Here is a 15,038-nt window from a genome sequence, read left to right as displayed (position 1 = left end):
CCAACCTGCTCAACAGACGATCCCCTGAAAAGTGCAGGAAAACAGAGTCACACAGTGAAGCAAGTGCTCTTCACCAGATGTCTTTTCTTCCTCACACATCTGCTTTGAACTTCAAAAATCTTGAAGTCCAGAGCAAGATCTGTGATATTCTAAATTGCCTAACAGAGTAGAGGCACTCAAGTCTTACAGAATTTCCCTAGAGTAATGACAATGCAATTGTATTTAAATACAAACTTAAGACATTTCTAAAATTGTGACTTTTCCTAATGCCCCAAATGTTAAGGTGTCAATTGTTCATGAATTAGCCAACAAAAATACATGGAAATATAGTCAATCTAATCATGAAAGCGAAAGATAAAAACACTGCGCTTTGTTTTTATGTATTTATTTGTTTGGTGAGGAAGATTGTCACTGAGCTAACATCTGTGCCAATCTTCCTCCATTTTGTATGGGGAACACTGCCATGGCATGGCTTGATGAGCAGTGTGTAGGTCCACCACCAGCATCCAAATCCACGAACCGTGGGCTGCTGAAGTGGAGTGCGCAAACTTAACCACTACGCCCCTGGGCCGGCCCCACTTTACTTTTTTTAAAGACACAATTTTGATGATTTTAAACTGGATTATTCTCTCCAAAAATGTAGCATGCTTTAAGGAAATGTAACATATGAAAAATTGAGACTTATAAAACAGGATAAATTGGCTGCACTAATTGACTACATTAAATGCTTTTATATTGAAGAGTTTTCAATAAAGTTTCTAGACATAGAGTTTAGAAGTTCTTAAAGAAAGTAACTCAATGTCTAGAAATTCAGTCTTCACTCTTCACAAACCAAAAAAAGAGGTGTATTACACTGACATATTATTTTTAATACCAACAATTCAAATTAGTATATAGGGATCAGTAGTTCAGGCTAGCCTGAGAAATTCAGTGGAAATTGTTTACAATTTAAATTATAGAATACTTTTGAAAAGAAACCCTATTTTATTTCTTTTAATGCATGTCTTCATTCAAGTTAACAAACTATTTCTTGGTGGAGGACTTTGGAAGCAGGAGAGGGAGGAAGTAACACTGAGAATCTATCATGTTCCAGGCACTGTCCTTTGCAGTAAAGCCTGGATGGGGAGCCTGGGACTCAGAGGTGCTAAGTAACACAATTTAGGTCATTTTAGTAAGTGCACAAAGTGGAATTAAAACTGGACTTTTGGATTCTAAAACCTGTTATCTTCCACTCTTCTATTACTCTGAAGTTATTTAGATTTTTCAGGATTTCTAATTAGCGTTATACATTAAGCGGATTAAATTCCTTACAAACACCAAAGGACCACAAAACATCAAACACAAACACAGCTCTTAAATATCTCTTCAGGAAAGCTTTTAAAATTATAACAAGACCCAGAGGCCATAAAAGACAAGATAATACATTTGACTCTATTAGAAAATGTTTGTAGTATTTTCTTTTGCCAGGTGGGGAAAAGCGTCAAGAAATGAATGAAAAATTCGGGAAAATATTTGCAATTCATAGAACAGAAAAAGAACTAATTTTCTTAATACATAAAGATCAGCTACAAATCACTAAGAAAAAGACAAATACTCAAGAGAAAGCATAAAGGGTATGAACAAAAGGGAATATGAATGGCTCTAAAAGATAAAAAGATGTTCTACATTTCTCATACAAAAAGAAATGCAAATTAAAACCACAAGATACCATTATCCAACTATCAGGTTACCAGATATCAAAAGCTCTGAAACAACATTATGTTAGCTGAAGGTAGAGAAAAAACATTCTCATATAATGATGGTGGGAATATGGCCATTTGGAAATACATTCTTGCAATCCGTGGTAGTTATGTTCTATAAGGTCACCATGAAGACTGAAATAGCAAATACTGAGCCACTGCTCTTACAGGAAATACAGGGCAGGAAATACACAGTCTCTGGTCACATTTTTGATCAATAAGTAACCATATTCTATGTGTGTTTCTGGTTAAAGACATCTTATTTATTTCCTATACATAATTATATGCAGTATTTCATTATAATAAAACACTAGCCAAGAAGACATTAACATTTTCCTAACCCTGGATAACCTGCCCGTGAATGCCTTTGGCTTTCAGCCTCACACCAATGCTGTCCCCTAAGCTCTTTTCATTGGTCATCATCTCATGAACCTCCAACTTTAGCGACTTTTCCAGCTTTTTCCATAACTTCATTATGCATCATAGATGTTACTTTAGCAGTCCCTCAAGTGTGCTCATATACAGATTGGTGTATTTCCTCTTCCTTTTTCTGGATGAACAGTATTATTGATTCATTGACTTTGAACTCATGGCCAACAGCACTATAACTCTTGCCTGAATGAAGCTTATCCAACACGCATGTTTTCTCCACAAGACATCACAACCTCCTTTGCACTTAGGAACAGCAGACAGCACTTCAGCACTATCCTTAGGGGCCATTTTAAACAGTGAAATCAACAAAAAACACAAAAATATGAAAAATGTGGCACTAAATAGAACAGAAAAAGGATACTTTTTTATAGTATGAGAGCTGAGACACAAAGACAGAGCATCGCCTTGTTCACCTCAGCTGGGAATGGGCATGTCAGACGACTCAAATTTATCACCACTCCGTGCATGCCCACAAACGACTGTGAAAGTGCTGCGAGTACTGATTTTGAGATTACAAATAAATTGCAGCAAGTAGAAAAATTAACAAATACAGAATCTGCAAATAATGAGGACTGTCTGTATTTATCAAAATGACATATCCTTTCATCCAGCAATTCTACTTCTAGGTATTTATTCCACAGATAAGCCTTTATATGTAGAAAATAACATATTTACAAAGATATTCATTGAAGTAGTTTTAATTAGGAAGAAACTGGAAATAGCTTAATCGCCTCTTGGTGGGACTATATATGAATAGCTATAACACTCTATACAATTAAATACTAGGCAATAATTAAAAACAAAGGCAGAAGCTTGGGTGATATGGAACCATCTAGACTGAGTGTTTTTTAAACTTTTTGACCATGAACCACAGTAAAACCAAAACAAAACAAAAAAGTCCCACACATTGTCACTTAGTACACACATTTCTTTATAACTGAAATTTCATGAAATAATACCCTTTTACCTGAAATGCATTGGTCTATTCTAGTGGGTTCTTTATATTCTAACCACGACATTTAAAAGATTCCGCTTGTGACTCATTAAATTGATTTTTAGGCCTCATTAATATGACATGTTATAGTTTGAAAAAACACTAATCTGCAAGACGTATAGTTTATCTAAAATAAAAAGCAAAGTGGAGAAAGACGTATAATGATGGTGCTACCATTGTTGTGAAACAAAATAAAAGGGCACCATGGATGGACATGTTAGTAAATATATGAGATGTCTCTGGAAGAATATCTGAGGAACTGGCAGCAGCATTGCTACTACAGAGGCAACTGGCTGATTAAGGGAGCTGAGTGGAGGGCAACTTATTTTTCATTACATATCCCTTCTGAAACTTCTGAATTTTGCCCTGTTTTCATTTATTCCCCTCAGCTTTTCTTTCTTTTTTTTTTGGTGAGGAAGATTAGCCCTGTGTGAACATCTGTTGCCAATCTTCCTCTTTTTTTTGCTTGAGGAAGATTAGCCCTGAGCTAATATCTGTGACAATCTTCCTCTATTTTGTATGTGGGTTGCCACCTCAAATTGGCTGATAAGCAGTGTAGATCCACACCTGGATCCAAACTCGGGAACCTGGGCCACCAAAGCAGAGCACAGTGAACTTAACCACTGTCAGGGCCCTGGACCCTATTTCCTGTTTTTTTAAAATCCACTAAGAATCTCAATCACCCTGTTATCTAAATTATTTATGAAGAATCATGACATTGTGGACTACTGAAATTTGATGTAAAGATACGTTATCCTATATTTTTAACTGTCCTTCATGAAAATGCTTTATTATGATGTGAAACTGATCTAATACTTTCAAATTGTTTCATGTCTCATAACCACCTAAAACAAGACCAAATCTTCTGATGGGACATGAATAAGTCCTTACTTAAATTTACACTGGGCACACATATTTAGGGCAAAACCTGTTAGGTTCAAAAAGCAATCAAAAGAAACAAACATTTATTTCCATTAGAAATAAAAAATGCCCAAACCATTATAAGTTATTTAAAATGAGTAGGAAATATTTATTTGTTTCAAGAGTAAAGTTTATCTCACAAAAAACCTTTCAAACTGTTTAAGTCCTGATTTACAATTAAAGCCCAGCAAAGAGTAGTACAAAGTTTGTTGAAATACAGTTACACAGAGGAAAAATTAGTATTTCAGTAAAATCGTTGCATTTCTTACCATCAGTGATACCTAGACGTCTATAATTTGTTTCTTGATTTTAGGAACTAAATCTGAAAATCTTCCATATACGAAAAATTGAAGTTTATGGTAACAGTATTAAAAAAATGATTCTAATAATAGTACAGCAAACCGGGCAAATGTTCTATCATAGTATGATCGCGTGCTGCATAATGACGTTTCAGTCAATGACAGGTAGCATATACAACAGTGGTCCCATAAGATTAGTACCATGTAACCTAGGTGTGTAGTAGGCCGTACCATCTTGGTTTGTGTAAGTGCTGTTAGGAGAAGAAGAAATTTTCCTCTATCCGTCTAGGTTCTTCTGGCTGGCCTAAGAATTAAATTGACATGAGACAGATTAATAGCACAAAAACAAACAAAGATTAATAACATGTATACATAGAAGAAACCCAGCAAAACTGAGTAACTCATCAAAATGGCCAGAGCCACCAGCTTAAATACCATCCTCAGCTAAACACAAAAGAAGATGTTGGGGGGTGGGGAAAGTCAAGGACTTCAAAGTCAATTTACAGGTAGGTGAAAAGGAGCAAATGTTTGGGAAACAAGTGTTTGGCCACGCAGAAACAGAAAACAGATGGAAGCCTAACAAACAGGCTTTCTAGGCTCCTCCCTGTCTACCACCTAGTTTGTTATGCCAGAGTGACAGCTCACTTCCTGAGACAGATGTTTTTATCTGAATCCTTTTAGGCAGTTAAGGAGGAGGTAACAAGAAAAACTTTCTAAGTCTTTTGTTTCTTAAAAATAATCAGCTTAGGGGCAGCCCTGGTGGCCTAGTGGTTAGGTTTGGTGTGCTCTGCTTTGGCAACCGGGGTTTGGTTCCCGGGTACAGATCTACTCCACTCATCTATCAGTGGTCATGCTGTGAGAGCGGCTCACATACAAAATAGAGGAGGATTGGCACAGATGTTAGCTTAGGGCGAATCTTCCTCAGCAAAAAGAGCAAGAGTTGCAACAGATGGTAGCTCAAGGTGAATCTTCCTCAGCAAAAATAAATAAATAAAAATAATCAGCCTAAAATAATCCTCACATTAAAAAGATACATTTTGGGGTGCCAAATTTTGTTCCCCTATAGCACACTCCATGATGTTTGCACAACCGATGAAATCGCCTGATGATGCATTTCTCAGAACATATCGCCATCATTAAGCAACACATGACTGTATTGGGATTTTTCCATGTATAATTATCACACGTAGGGACCATGAATTCAAGCAACACACAGGGTAAATGAATGGCCTTTTTCATATCTGGGCCTGTGAAAGTGCTGTCTATAACGGTCTTTGGTGTGGTCAGGCTCAAGCTTTTTTCATTTAGAGAAGCTCCTGGCCTATCGATAATGACCATACTCCTTTAGTAGTAGCCAGTGACTGTTTACACCTCAACTACTGATTTGAAAAGGCTTTTGTTTGTTAGAAAGCCAAAGCTCAGGGATTGTGAAGCTATTGGAGATGTCCAGATGCTGAAAAGATCTCTATCAGAAAACATTAAGACCCAAACCATGCTGAAATAAATTCCTGAATGGTTTAACATGTGAAAGATGGACACAGAAATTTGGCAAGATTCTTCTCCACCAAGTGACTTCACAACACATCACATCACACAAGTGTTCCAGTGCCAGTGAATGCGTTAGGTATGGATGTGCTATATGTGAGCCCCTCAAGAACGACAGGTTAATGGCATTACAGGGACATTTGGAATAGATTTGTACATAATCTTAGAGGCGAGCCTTTCTAGAAAGTTGTATTAAATGCTTTGCAAGAAATGAATTCACCTATAGGTATAATGCCCAAGAACGGTTCTCCTTCAGTCTTAGTGTCCCTCCACTATAATGAGACAGCCTTTAGCCCCTATGCAATGCTTTGCCTCCTAGAAACATTTAAATCACCACCTTCACCAGTTAATATTAGAACTACGAGCTACCCACTGCATGATAATACCCCAGGATACCTCTTTCTCTTTCAAAATGATTCACACATGTGTCATCCTGTTTGAATTAAGTCAAATTTTCCTTACCAGGGTTGCAAGCAAGTTTTTTCTATCCGAATGGATTCTCTTTTCTGACCAGAGAGAAGCCCTCAGCCACCCTTTCTTAAAAAAAAAAAAAACTGTTGTTCTCCAATTGTTAACAACCCCCAGCTGCACTGGCTCCCGCACCCATTTAAAAGCTCTCTGCCTGGCTTCACATCCCAGTCTTTCCTGCAAGAAAAACAGAACTCTAAAATCGGAACTGTCTTGGACTGGGCAGTTGCCAAGTCAGCTGCCCCTCCTGAGCCTTAGGTCGAATGGCTTGCCCTAGGACATTTTGCACAGTATTTAAGTTACTCCTTATTGAATAAAGATAAATTCGTTTTTAAAATAGGAAGAATGAGCAACTGTAAATAAAACGATCTCCTCTTATCTCTGTAGATTTCTTCCCCCTGGTTGTTAGGTTCTTTATAACCCAACAGGGGGTTCATACAAGGATGCTTTACTGTCCTGACATGGAATCCTTAAAATTCATATAATGCATGTCCCATTATGGCCATGAAGTAGCTTTGAGTTGGCCAGCTTCCCTGAAGAGCTTTGACCACTGAACTGTCTTGGGAGAGATGGGGATGGAGTTCTATAGAACCCCAGTCACACTAAGCCAAGAAAATAACAATTCTCTCTTCCCAAGCCTCACTCAGATTTGTTCAAGACTAAAGAAGGATGCTGACTGAAAAGGACAAGAGGGATCTGGGTCAAACAGTAATACAGGCCCCAAAGGACATTTCAATTCTCTTCCTGTTTTATTTTATTGTATTAGAAACTGCCTGAAACAGGGAGCCACTGGCTGGGACTTGGAAGTTCTCTGCTGAACAGAAGAGCATTCAGTGAAACAAGTTTTATTGAAACATGATTTCATTCATTCAACAAATTTTTTTTAGGATTTATTTCATGCTATGGTGATCTCTATTACCTTTGAGCAGATGAAAACTGACTATAAAATTTGTCAAATGTTTTTCTGAGAGTTTTAGGAGAACCAAAGTAAGAAGAATTACATAATCACAAGAATTCTATGCACAAATTCTATGCATAAATCTTTATTTCAGATGGAAAACCTTGTGCCCCCGCCAAAAAAAGAAATACTACAAGGTTAGATTATAGCTAGAACTATACTTCTCGTGATGGAGAAGAAAATTACAGATGAAAATCTATTTCCAATTTTTAAAAAGTCTATTTAGTGATAAGGGAAGAAAAGTTCTTTTAAAAAGGAAGATTATAGCTACTTGTAGTCAACATCTTTGTGTTTTAAAAATGAAAACTAATTCTGAAAAGTATAAATCTCAGAGCACTATATCAACAGATTAATGCAAGTCACTTGTTGAAAAGTTTGAATATCAGGCCTGCCGTATTCATTTTGCATCTGAGAATAAATTATTTAATTTGCTTCTTTCCACCTGATCCTTAAATAACCAAAATGCCAGCCTCTCTCTTAAAACTATAGTGAAGATGTAACAATCCCAAAGCACTGCTGAGGCAAGACAGAAACAAGTTTCCAACTATGACACTGTACCCTCTTATAGAACAAAGTTTTAGTTACAGTTTTAAGTCAAGTTATTAACATCAGATAAACATCCGTAAGTACCTCTTTTCCCACTACCAGCCTAATAGCTAATTTGCCTTCTCTTTGAGGGTTATTTTTATGATTGTGCGAGCCCAGCAGAATGCCTAGTCATAAGTGCTCATGGTGGCATGTACAATGAAATGGAAATAAGTGATATTGCTGGGGCTCTGAGAATGAAGCTCCTTTGAAGTACATGTGTTTATAAGTGCTCGCCAAGTTTTTAATGCCAGTAAAACCAAAAGGCGGTTTGGAATTTTAACTTACAGTAAAATGACCTTTTATCTTTTTACTGTTCCAGGAAGCATCAATTCAATCTACCATTTTTTACATTTAAACCATAGCATGTCTTGGTAATAGTGACAAAAAGAGTACTTGATAAAGAACTCTTTTCTGAAAAGGGGAGAAAATACCACATTTAAGTCTTAAGTGGCAACTGAAGAACATTTTGATTTGATAGAGCTAAATCTAAAATGATAAAGGGGCTCATTATCCTTTCAGGTAATTATGTAAGAAACTGCAAAAATAGTCAGAGAAGAAATCATTTGATATACCACTTATATAAAATTCAGACAGGCCCACATAGGGGCTTCAAAGATATGGGTAATGGGCAATTTCTTAAGGTGGGTGGTGGGTTCACAGGTGTTCACTTTATTATTATCCTTTATAAGTTACAAATTTATTACATTCTTCATTTAAAATATATAAAACATTTCACAGTAAAGATGAAAAATAAGGAAAAGGGGATAGCTAGACAATTTGAAGCAATATCAGGTACAAAACTTAATTATTAGCATCATGAACATATTCCTGGATAGCTACAAACCTGAAGTCATTCTCTGAGTAAAGTGAGGGTAACCTAATGGGAAAGTAACAATTTCCACGCGTGCTCATCAGATGATCAGGCCCTGGCTGAACTGCAGGCCTCAAATCTATTTAGGATGAAAGACTCCAACACAGGCTTGGCACAAAGGCAACTGGCAGAAAACACAGTCTTTTTCCCTGAAGAGTCCCTATGCCTCCTATCGTGAATTGCTTAAGATTTTCCTTAAAGATGTGATGTCTGTTACTCACTGCTTCCTACTAACCACCCTAAGGCAGGAACCCCTGAACTTCACAGGGTCTGTTAGGCTCCCATCAGCACACTGAGGGCAGGCTACAAGAGAAGAAATGCACCCAGAGAGTGAGATTGGCTGTTTATGCCATGTATTTGCATATATTCCAATCACTTGTATCAAATCACAAGCCTAAAATTGGGAAGAAATTTTTCCCACTGGAAGACTTGATGTGCCTTTGTTTACACAATTATTAACCATACTACTTACACCAGCCTCAATAAAGTACTTCTGTAGAGGCCTGGAAAGCACATGTAGTTGTACTTTAGCAGGTAAAAATATATATATTTTTTTCTCTAAAAGCAGAAAGAAAATTAATTCTTTTCAGCTGTTTCATTCCAGGGACAAGCATTTGCTTTGCGTTAAAGCAGTGATTTGTAGGCTGGGCTTTGCCAGCATCTCATGATCTGGGGGGTGGGAGGTGGGAGGTGGTGGGATAGGTGTTGCAAACACATTCATGCCCATATTGTCCCCTTACAAGGCTGTTTGCAGAGGCTGTCTTCTGCGATGCATTTAAACTGTCTCCAAATCTTCTGATTCCTGGACACTTGTCATTAGCCAACATTTCCAACCCGTATTGTTTGTTTTTTAAGAGCATGTAAGGATATTTTATATGACATTACATTTTTCTGGAAGAGTTGTCAATTTCTTTAAAAATTTCTGCTAAAATAACCAATAAGGAAATTCCATTTGGCACTTCATTCCTTCATCCAATAGTTACTGGGAGCCTACCACGGAGGGTGGGTACAAAGTTGGATATGACAAAGTCCTTGCCCTCAAATGATTCCCAATCTGGTGGTGTGATTCTCATAGGCATTGGAATCTTCTAATACATGGAAAGATTATTTCAAATCCCTGTACCCTCCATGTGAGTCACTAGGGCTCAAAGACCTGTGATCTATTCCTTTCAAATAACTGGGTTCAGAAAAAATGTTAAGAAGTGCTGGCCTAGAGGGAGAGGCAGACAATTTAACATACGTCTATGATGTGTCATGGTCAGTGTTACAAGTGATGTCAGGTGTATGTTGCAAAAAGAGCACAAGAAGAAATAAATCAATTGGATGAAGGCCTTCCAAAGGATTCCAAGAACATTCCTACATGTCCTGCTTCTTAAAGAAGGAATGTGATTGGTGGAGGGCATTCCAAGCACAGGTAATAGCATGTGAAAGTTACCAGGGAAAAACATGGCCCTCTGGAAAAAGAGCAAGCAATCTGGAGTGGCCAGAACTCAGGGCATTGAAGATGAGTGGAAGAAAAGAAGGACTGGCTGGAAATGACACTGAAAGCATGTTCTGGGGTTAGATCAGCGGAGGGTTTTTCCCATCAAGTTAAGTAGTTCCCATCTATCTTCTAGGGAAAAGACTGGCAGAGATAGGAGTGTCTTGAGGGAGAGAGTATGTGTATGTGTGTGTTTGTGTATGTATCTCCTCCTTGAAGAATTAAAATTAGGGAGATGGGAGTGATAGTAAGAGATACATGCTTTCCTTTTATTTTAACATACATAGAAAGTTATTCAACATTTAGCTTAGGCATATAGTAAACTAACTACATATACTTATATGGTTTTTGTTTTGACCACTAGTCCTCTGACCCTGGGATTGGTGTGGTTCTCTAAGCCACAATTAGGTCAAGTTTTCATTTTTGCCCTTCCTGCTTCACAGCAGTCTGCTTCTCTCCCAACTGTCCTGTTTTTGAGGCCATAGTTAGGTTCTCTGCGCCAGCTACAAGTTTTAGAGAGAGAAGTGGGATGGCAGTATGGAGGTGGGAGAGGAACACAGGTGGAGCGCCTAAGGAGACAGTCTGGAAAAGAGTGATTAGGAACCGCAAAGTAGAAGGATACTGCTCACATTTGTCTGAAAGGATCTCAAAGAAGGGAACCAAGATCCACTGATGCAAGCTGAAGTCTGACAGTCTGAGCTGCCTGAAGATGCAACAGAGTACCTTGATTTGCCATTGTAGTTCTTTAGACAAACTAGAGGGCCATTTGGCAGTGAGAGGATTTAAAAGGTTTATTAAATATCTACGGCAGCATAAATTACCCCAAAATCTAGCGATTCAAAACAACAAACATTTATTATCTCAGTTTCTATGGGTGAAGAATTCAGGAATGGCTTTGTTGGGTAGTTCTTACTCAGTCTTTCGTGAGATTTTAATCAAAAAATCTGCCCAGGGCTCCAGTCACCTGAAGGCTCACTCAGTGCTGATGCTGTTAGCAAGAAGCCCCAGTGCTTCACTGGCTGTTAGAAGGAGGTCATAGTTTTTTTCCACATGGGCCTCTCCATACTACTGCTCGAGCGTCCTCACGACTTGGCCATTGGTCTTACCCAGAGTGAGTGATCCAACAGAACAGCAAGGAGGAAGCCCCAACGCCTTTTTAAACCTACCCTCAGAAGTCACACACTGTCATTCTGCCATATTCTTATGTGTTGGAAGTGAGTCAAGGGGAAAGGAATTAAGCTCCACCTCTTGTAAGCAATTTATGGACAAAGCACAAGTAACAAGGTCACACAGAGGACTTTGAAAGTTCCTTTATCCCTGAGATTCTCCAACTCTGTTCATGAATCAGTAAGCAAAGAACGAACCTTGAAAGTGCTCTACATCTGAGTCATCCCACCCTTGAAGTGGCCCACTGGGGCTCTTGTAATTGATGTATTTGCCAAGAGGAGGGGCTCAGTAATGGCTTCCTGGTAACTCCACCAAGTGACAGTAGGATTTGATTGAAACTGTTTTTGTGGTGTAATGGAAACACTATTTAAGATTTTCAGAAAAGAGTGGATACAGAAAAAGCTGAAGTTAGAGATTGTTTTGATTGTACTATTCTTGGGACAAAAAAGTGATTGAACAATATACAGCAGTTAAGTGTTGGTTCTTTTTTTTTTTTTTTTAATTTTTGGAATTGTTTTATTTGGATGTGTAGGAAAAAGAATTCTGAGCCTTCCTGGTTACTAGATACTTCTAAGCATTAAGGAGCCATGAGTTTATGAAATTCTAATTTCACGATAGTTTTATAAAGCAATAAATGGGAAATCATGGTCCAAACATGAAGCAAATTAAGTTGTGGACTGATCTGGAGCAACAGATGGGGTATAGCACAGGACAATCGACTTGAGCTTGATGTTTGAAATATTCTCCTTTTACAGGCAGAGGTTTGTGACAAGTACTTCCCTTTGTATGGGTTCAATCTTCCACTACTGGATCTGCAGTGAATAATATTTACATAATCTTGATACTGTCAATGCTGGTTACTAATTGTCCCTGTTTGAAATCAACCTCTAATCAAAGAAGACAAGTTAGCTATAGCATAGGATCCAAATCTTAATAACCATGACAATAATGGTATGGATGCTAGAGATTGAGGTGAGGGTTAGGAGTGAGGGAAGAAAAGAAGAGTGCATGAACTTTCCTAAACTTACACAGTCGAAGGCGTGAGGGATGGTTGATAAAAATTAGATAGATGAATCAAAAAATAGTGTGTTAAAAGTTGCAATGAAATTAAAATATATGATTTCAAGTTAGAGTAGAATTCTAACAAAAGTCAGGAGGAAAGGGGAGCAGGAACAGTGTGAGCTACTTTCTTAATTTTTTCCCAAAAGTTACTGACTAATCACAAAAAGGAGTCACAAGGTACTGACTAATCAAGAAATAGAAGGGGCCAGCCCCATGGCCTAGTGGTTAGGTTTGGCATGCTCCGCTTTGATGGCCCCCGTTCAGTTCCCGGGCACAGATCTACACCACTCATCAGCCCCAGGCTGTGGTGGCATCCCACATGCAAAATAGAGGAAGACTGGCACAGATGTTAGCTCAGGGCGAATCTTCCTCAAGCAAAAAGAGGAAGATTGGCAACAGATGTTAGCTCAGGGGGAACCTTCCTCAGCCAAAAAAAAAAAATGAAATAGACGCATGAGCACATTCTATAGAGTGAAAGTATTTCCTATGAGAATAACCAGGATCAGAGACTGGTGGCTCTGGCATCAGAGTGGCCAAGGTGACTTTAACTCTCCTTTTGTACCCTTCTGGACTGTGTTTGCTTTCTTACCACATATTGAACATACATAACTTTTTAAAAGCAAAAATTGTAAAAATTCATGTAGTTGGTAGCATCTGTAAGTTGATACTAGCCTATGTTCACCAGGTTTTAGTAAACTTCACAAACATCAATCCCTGTAGCTAACTTTAACAAATTTCACTATGAAATCATAAACTGACACTTTACATTTCATTCTTCTTCTTGAGACAGAGAGTAGGAATCAATTTACAAATTACTACCTTGGTGATAAAAACTATTTTGCATGAGCTAAAATTCTATGACTTATCCTTAAATATGTATTTCTATACTATTCCACCAAAAATGAAAGGACAACCAAAAAAACCTTACAATTTTCAGGATTAACTTGAATGGGCAAGAGTCTGGGCTCAGTAAAGAACTGATCCTCCATCCTAGGAACAGTCCATGAAACAGTTTTAATAACTGCCCCCCCTTATTCTCAGTTTTTATGGAACCCAAGTATACCCTTTGCACATTTTAAAAGCAAACTCCACTATCTAACTGTGGAAGATAGTCAAAGGAGTCAACAGTGATTAAGATACCAAAGAAGCAAACTGCTATTTGCTTTGGTTTAACAAAGATGGCCATTTAAAATAACACTTCCCAGGAGCAACCTGGGTACCAAGTACAGTGAGAGAATACAGCAAGAAAAACAATGAGGTTGGTCATCAGAATGAAGGTGGAGAAAGAGGCTTTATTTAACAGCAATTTTTTTTCTTTGAGGAATGAGAGGAGAGATTTTATGAAAGCTCTTTGGACTTCTGTAGAAAAAAATACTTTTTACATTCATAAGAAATGCTCAGTCTTCTATTTTACAGACTCATTGAACCTAAGGGTATGAAGAGAATTTGTACTATAGAAATTCACAACAATCGTACAATATAGATCAGGCACCAACCACACTTGATGTAAGGCAATTTTTACAAAGAGTTGAACTACCACAGCTCCTGTGAATGACCTATAGTGCTTATATAAAAAAAATACTTAGAGAAGAATGGATAAATACATAGTGGTATATCCATACAATGGAATACTATACAGCAATGAAAATGAACAAACTACTGCCACATATAACAAGGATGAATCTAACAGGCTTAATGTTGACTGAAGACATTAGACATAAATAGTACATATTCTATAATTCCATTTATATAAATATGAAACTAAACAAAGCTAATCATGGTTAGAAATCAGGATAATGGTTACCTTTGGAGGGGATAGAGACTGGGTGGGGTTACAGAGGGGCTTTTGGGGTTGTGGTAAAGTTCTATTTTTTATTTGGATATTGGTTACATGGGTGGGTTCAGTTTGTAATAATTCATCAAGCAGCTCCAATTGTGATTTGCGGATTTTTCTGAATGAATGTACATTTCAATTAAAAAGTCAATTTAAGAAAACAATATACAGGACCCCTGATAGCTTATGTGACCTTCATGTAGATTTTTTTTAAATGCCCCATCTGGATGAATGAATTAGAAAAAGGCACCCCCGGGGGCAGAGGCAGCCCCACAACTTTATGTCTTGGGAAATGGAGGGCAGGTTAGGTTCCATCCCCACTGGTGCACTTGGCTAGACACAAAGCCACACATCTGGATGGACATCTGCAAATCTGCAAAACACTCATTTGACCCTTCCTCACCACAGCTTTATGAGGAGGTTATGTCAGGCATCCTTATTTTACAGATGAGGACATGGCATGGAAAAATAAGACTGATGCATGAAGGCGTCCTAGCTAATAAGCGATGGAGCCAAGACGAACTTCTAGGCCAGAATCTCTTCACATGGTTCTGATTCCTTTTTGGCAGGAGAACAGGAAGAAGCTTCTTTCTATGTTACTGTGTATGTTGTTATGGGTCATCTCAAAAGCTTTGCGGAATAAGGCAGGGGATAAATACACAGCCCAATGTTCTTAATAG

The 15,038-nt window shown here is 38.0% G+C and overlaps 1 protein-coding gene across 7 annotated transcripts in view; it reads right to left on the bottom strand.

The window, feature by feature from the left end:
• TASP1 (taspase 1) overlaps positions 1–15,038 on the bottom strand; it is a 249,810-nt gene that overhangs the window by 41,793 nt on the left and 192,979 nt on the right. The window lies entirely within an intron of this gene.

Source organism: Equus quagga, chromosome 12 (genome assembly GCF_021613505.1).
Source record: "Equus quagga isolate Etosha38 chromosome 12, UCLA_HA_Equagga_1.0, whole genome shotgun sequence".
Classification (NCBI taxonomy): domain Eukaryota; kingdom Metazoa; phylum Chordata; class Mammalia; order Perissodactyla; family Equidae; genus Equus; species Equus quagga.
The sequence above is the reverse complement of the archived record's forward strand: the minus strand, read 5'-3'. Positions and strand labels throughout refer to the sequence as shown.